This window comes from Taudactylus pleione, unplaced genomic scaffold (genome assembly GCF_031769625.1).
Source record: "Taudactylus pleione unplaced genomic scaffold, aTauple2 ptg000009l, whole genome shotgun sequence".
Classification (NCBI taxonomy): Eukaryota; Metazoa; Chordata; class Amphibia; order Anura; family Myobatrachidae; genus Taudactylus; species Taudactylus pleione.
In genome coordinates this window covers 15475635-15482519 of record NW_028284412.1, presented here as the reverse complement: position 1 = coordinate 15482519, position 6885 = coordinate 15475635, and positions in this window count along the sequence as shown.

Sequence of the window (6885 nt, the reverse complement as noted above, 5' to 3'; positions counted from 1 at the left end):
TCAGTGATGTCAGTAGATAGCTTCCTGCTCTGTTAGAGCAAGAAGCTACATGGGGCTTGAGGTAGACGAGACCCTACCCCAAGGGTCTCGTCGCAAGCTCCGATGGTCTTGACCATCGTGACCATCACCTGGTCACTCGCTAAAGATGTGGGTGGTCACCCACAGCTTAGCGAGCGGCTAGGAGGCTGGCTTTGAAATGCAAAGCGGCCACCCTCATTCAGACCGAGCGCTCGCTTTTTGCGAGCGGCTCTGAATGAGGGCCACAGTCTCTTGTAGTCCTGTCTCACAGGTATAGTCATGGCCCCCTGGCCTGACTTCCACAAAGTCACACAGTAGTCCTCCCTGCCTCCTGCAAATATGTAACTGGCCTGCAGCTTGACTGCTACAGCTTCACACAAACAGTCTTAGGGGTAAATTTTTAACAATCTTGTTGATGCGAGATTGCAATCACGGGGGTAAATTGCAATTTTTACAAACACGGAAATTCACTATGAAAAAATTAAGAGTTATGGTAAACTTTCCTTAATAACTCCTTTTCTTCGAGGTCCATAGGGTCCACAGGGATACCATGGGGATAATGTGGTTGAAGAGTTCCAGGCAGCACAGTTAAAGCTTTCAGCTCCCATGATGCCTCGGGTCCTCCTCCATACATACCCCGTAACTAGCCACAGGCCTTCAGTTTTATTAACAAGCCTCGTGGCAGGAGAAGGAAAGAGAACGAAGAGCAATCGTACACCAGAAACACTCTTACACACAATAAGGGAGTCCGTAACCTAAAGAAAAAATTACCCATGCAGCCAGGTGCGTCAGGGTGGGAGCCCTGTGTGAACCTTGAAGAAAATGAGTTATCAAGGTAAGTCTACCACAGGGATACCATGGAGATGTCCTAAAGCAGTTCCCCTAAGCTGGGGGACTCTCATGAGCAGAAAGGAGAACTTGTTGCCCAAAGGAGGCATCCTGAGAGGCAAAAGTATCAAAGGCATTGAGCCAAAGAAAAGTGTGGACAGAAGACCACACGGCTGCCCTACACAACTGTTCAGCAGAGCCACCACGACTAAACGCCCATGATGGCCTTACAGACCGAGTACAATGTGCTGTCACCGTGCTTGGGACAGGGGGATCTTGTGGTTGTGACGTGATGCAATGAGATCTATTTCTGGTAGATCCCATTTGTTTATCAGAAGCTGAAATACTCCCGGACGGAGAGACCACTCCCCGGTGTGTATGTCCTGGCGTCTTAGGAAGTCTGCTTCCCAAATGAGTAGTACCGGTATGTATATTGCAGAGATTGCTGGAAGATGAGGTTCTGCCCAAATCAGAACCCTTGTCACTTCTTTGATGCTTGGGACAGGGAGATCAGCCTGTGTGTGCAAATGAGAGATAGTCATGCGTAGCTATCTCGCCAGAGTCTGCTTGTTAGCTGGCCATCCTCGTTTGTGAAAAGCATATATTACAAAAAGAGCATCTGATTTTCGGAGTCTGTACGCTCTACATAGATACAGAGAGCAAACTACATCCAGGGAGGCTTCCCCTACAGAAAGATCTAGAGCCTGAAAATATGGACCTACAATTTCTTCATTTACATGAAAACAGGACATTACCTTAGGAAGGTAACCCTCCCTTGTACGAAAAACAGCTCTATCCTGGTGAAAAATAAAAAATGGGGAGCAACAAGATAGCGCTGCAAAATCAGAGAGACTGCTGGCAGAAAAGATTGTGAGGAGAATAAGCGTCTTTGCTATCAACCATTTGTTCCCTGCTCGTCAATGAGGACGAAAGGAGCAAAAAGAAACCTGACTAGACTTTATTGTAGCCGTAGATGGCAGACCTGCTGACTTTGAAGCTGCCAGAGTAGCCATTATCTTATCTAACTCTGCTCCAAAAAGTACCTTTCCATAGAAAGGCAAGACTTCCAGTGCCTTCTTTGATCCTGTATCAGGTTTCCAGGATCTTAACCAAAGGGCCCTGCGTGCCACTGGTGAAGCTGCTGAGGCCTTAGAAGCAAAAATTCCAGCATCTACGGCAGTTCTTCCCAGATAGGAAGCCGCTTCCCGTATGTGGGAGATATACATCATCTGTTCTCTGGTAGCATCTGGTAGAGAGTCTTCCAATGCCCCCATCCATTCTTCAACAGCTTTGGCTACCCAGGCTCTAGCCATAGCTGGACAAGTAACAGCTCCAGATGATGAAAATATTGCCTTAAGACATGCTTAAATTGTTCTATCTGTTAAATTCTTTAGAGAAGATGCTGACGGAATAGGCAATGTAGCATTTCTGACTAAATGCGTCACATGAGCATCCACAGTAGGAGGTACCTCCCACTTAGGTCATTCATAAGCTGGGAAAGGATACAACTATGTTTTTCTTTTATTCACATAAAACCATTTGTCCAGGTTACCCCCTGCCTCTTCCATAAGCTCAGTGAGCTGTTCAGATAAAGGAAGCTCAGTTTTGGCCACCTTACGTTCATCATCCTGAATATCTAGGATTGATTTAACCGCCCTCAACAAAGAAGGAACATTCATTGTGGACTGATGGTCCTCCTCCCCCGAGCGTCTGAATCCATATGTTGAGCAGACTGATAAAAAAGATAACTTGCACTTAGGCGCCTTAATAACTACTGGTCTGCTTTTAACATTAGATGGTGCCATACTCTGAGTAGAATGGCCATAAACATCCTTCCAGAAGGGATGCATAGGAGGTGCAAACATGGCATGCTGTGGACACCCATCCAATGAGGCAGTGTGGGACCAGCCATACGATCCACAAACTGCTTCATTAACTGGGACAAAGAGGACACCCAAGATGGCTCTTGTTCAGGGACAGGTAAACTGGACTGGGGACGTGGCTCTTTATAACTAACAAAACATTGTCAGACTAGAATTTGTTTGCGACACTGGTCTGATATTCGTCTGTGTTGGTGTCTGGAGGTGTGTAATGAAAGCTGGCCGGCCTAAGGAGACATCCTGGCATGTAATGAAGAACACTTCCCTAACTGGGAAACGAACCTGGGTCTCGGCGGAGAGATACCCACTAGACCAACAGGGACGTCGGTGTTGAAGACAAGTTGTTATGTGCAATCAGAGGAGAGTGTGGCAGTAGATTTACCAGGCTGATACTGGATTAATACTGTAGATATATAATAAAAACACTCTTCTTACTGTAACCGGAATGCTGGAGTGGTAGATCTTGGCAACGTATTCACCAGGCTGAAACTGGGTTGGCGCTGTAGTCCAGGATCCAGGAGCACTCAGATGGTAGAAGGACCGGATGCAGACAAATCACCAGAATGGGTAGTAGGTGATACCAGGAACGGCATCAAATGGAGTAGGAACTAGGAACACTGACCATGTAGTGGGAATGGTATACACAGGCGAGTTGTAGGTTCGGATAACAGGAACAGGTAGGTATTCTCTGTGCAACTAGTGGGATAGCTGCCTCAGGCATAGACAGAACCCGGATTCAGACCGGACACCGGTATGGATAGTGGATGATGATACCAGGAACGGCATCAATGGTGCAGGAACCAAGAACGCTCACCATGCAATGAGAATGATATACACAGGCAAATTGCAGGTTCAGATATCAGGAACAGGTGGAGAGTCTCTGTGCAGCCAGTGGGATAGCTTCCCCAGGTGTAAATCACTTGCAGGAATCCGTATAGCAGAAGGAAGCAAAACTGCACAAACTGTATACAAGTAAGCAACAGGAGCTCAGTATAGCTCACTCAGTAGGAACTGAGGTTAGACATTGTACTGGCAATTAGGTAGAGTCAGCAGCTGGGATATATACCCCAGGGTTACCTGGGGTAGGCTGAGTAGAGACAGGTGGTACAGCGAGGCCGCTACAGTCAGGTGATCAGGACTTGTCAATGCAGTACTCTGTAGTAGGCTTAGATCTTGCTTGGGGTCTAGCAGGCCGAGAAACACTGAAGCCTGTGCGTCTGGAATGTGATAGAGACCGTTGGCAGAATCGGCAAGTGACACGGCGACAGGGGAAACAGACCCAGGTTGTGACACACACAAACCATCCTTTACATCCTGAGAGGACACATAGGCCATACATGATTTGCATGAAACCAGCACAGGGGCCTCCCCCTCCTGTTTCTTTTCACATATTCAAAATAAAGGCAATAAATGCAATGTAATGTGACAGCCTTCACTAATCCTTAGTGAATATGAAGTACCCAAAGAAAAACCTCCACCCCACAGGGATGTAGAGAAAAAACAGTGATAGTTATAATTGACAGACAGAAATAAAAGACAGAATCATTACAGCAGCTAGCAAACAGTCACATGCAATGCATATGTAATATAATTACAATAGACTCTAAATCAAGGGTGGGGACATTTTTTCTGCCGAGGGCCATTTGGATATATATACCGTCATTCGTGGGTCTGGTGCAGGCCACGCCCCCTCTGTGTGATGTCCCAGATACTCCGGGAGCTGCAAGCGCAGCGGTGTGACCGCCTGAAGCGCCCTAAGGATGCTCCAGGCAGCACTGCTGCACAGATTCTGGATGCAGGGTGTCATTCCTAGAATGACACCCCGCTAACCAGATGAGGCTAGCAGAAAAAAGCTCAGAGGGCCAGACAAATTGATTCCGTGGGCCTTATACGGCCCCCGGGCCTGAGATTCCCCATTCCTGCTCTAAATCAACTACACAAACACAAGGAATGGTAGGATACAGAGCACTATGGGCCTGATTCAGACCCGGTCGCAAGCGCTGAGCGCTCGCAACCGGGTCGATGTTTGCCCACTGGGCATGCGCACGACGGAGCTGGCTCATGCGCATGCGCGAGACCCGGCTAGCTCCGGGTGCTCCGTCGCTCCGGGTCTCGCACCAAAGGGGGTGAGCTGTCGATGGTGATTGACAGCTCGTCCCGTTTGGTAGGCGTGGCCGGGGAGTGGCTTCACAAACAGAGGCGTTCCCAAGCGAACGCCTGCCGTTTGTGGGCGGCCCCACTGACATCACCAGTGATGTCAGTGGGAGAGCTTCCGGCTCTATTAGAGCCAGAAGCTCTCTGGGGCTTGCGGCCACGAGACCCTACCACAAGAGTCTCGTCGCAAGCCCGATGGTCGCGATGGTCTTGACCATCGCGACCATCAACCTGGCCGCTCGCTATAGCTGTGGGTGCTCACCCACAGCTATGCAAGCGGCCAGGAGGCCGCTCCAAAAAAACAACAAAACGCCCTGATTCAGAGCGTCCGGCTCTGAATCAGGCCCTATATACATTATCCAAGGTAAAGGTATACAGGGAGCCTGACCCAAGCCCTCCTGAGGCCAACAGCTAGAGCAGCGCACTGATTGTGGACATTGATTGTCATATACACGTGGAGGATAGGCGGAGCAACCCAGGTGCGCAAAAACCTTTGATGGTTCTGCGTCTGAGTTGGGGGAGTTGCTGCCGGGGGACCGCTGACCTCCCCTAAGCTGCATCTACCGACCGGGTACACTAAGTCATGGCAGCAGAAGCATTGATCCCCAGCGTCAGACGATAAGGCCTTACTGCAGAGGCGATTCCCCGTAAGGGAGGAATAGCCTTACCTTTCATCTCCATGCGTCCGGTTGCAGTCTGGATCCCACACTATCGCTGCTAGCAAATTTAGCCGTGACCCGCCGGAATCACCAGTCCTGTTACTGGTGTTGCGACAGAGGTAGATGGAGTCGCAGTACATGCGTTTTAAATCAGATGCTTAGTACTGACAACACAAAAACATAAAAATAAAACGTTACAAAGGTGCGTCTTATACCTGCCGCATTAAACGAACAACTGAAGGCCTGTGGCTAGGGGCGAGGTATATAAGGAGGAGGACCCGAGGCATCCTGGGAGCTGAAAGCTTTAACGGTTTCCTGCCTGGATCTCTACAACCACATTATCCCCATGGTATCCCTGTGGATCCCTATGGACCCTGAAGAAGAAAATGTGGGTATTTTCTGTATCTTTAGAGCTGATCACTGCTATATTTTGAATTAAAATGAACCAGAAAATACAACTAGAAATGAATACACCATGGTCTGAACATGGCAGTACTTTCCCTAGACAGGATTACAACACAGGAATTTACCAAAAATCGTGATTAGAATCACGGGTGTAATAAAACCAAACATGGTGCAAAAATAGAACTTAAAAATAGATCCCATCCTGAGCAAAATACTATTTCAATTCTTTCTTCTGCAGACGGCAACAGTTAAAAATGGTGAGTATTCTTGTGTGCGTCTCGTTCTGTCCTAATCTGCGGTATCCTCAATATCTGGATATGATCTTGGCACTTAGTGATCATGTGTCACTCTGCCTTTACAAGGGCGTCTGATGTCTCAAAATTTTGTCATCCGGGGACAGCGGTGTCCCTGTATCGTGTGGGTGGGTCTTTGGGCCGCGTGGGTGTGTATGTATTGTGATAGGATCACTGGTAAAGTGGTCTGTGGCAGGTACATTTGTCCCAGATTCCTGTCTTATGTGTTCTAAACCCCCAGGAGAAAGTCTGCAGTGTAGCAGGCTTGAGTCTCGGCTTTTTGAAAAGACGGATTGGGACCTGGGGGTTGTGGGTGAGAGGAGAGGGAGGGCTCCACCCACGGCCACTCCAGGTTTTGGTTCTCTTAGCCTGGTAACAGGCTTGTTAGGGTTTCCACCTGAGAGTGGCCAATATAAGCCTAGTGTGTTTAGGGCTGAGTGTCTCACCTGGGAGAGTAGACAGGGAGTTTGCTCAGAGACACTTGAAAACCTAACTGTGAGTGTTGTGCTGTGCCTTTGTTGCTGGTGAGAGCATTAGGCCCTGCCAGGTTTTGGTAGTGAGGGAACCTCCTGTGCAGTTAGTGCCCCGACAGGGCTAGGATTTATGTTTATGTTTTCTTTATGTTATTTCTGACATTGTACAATAAAG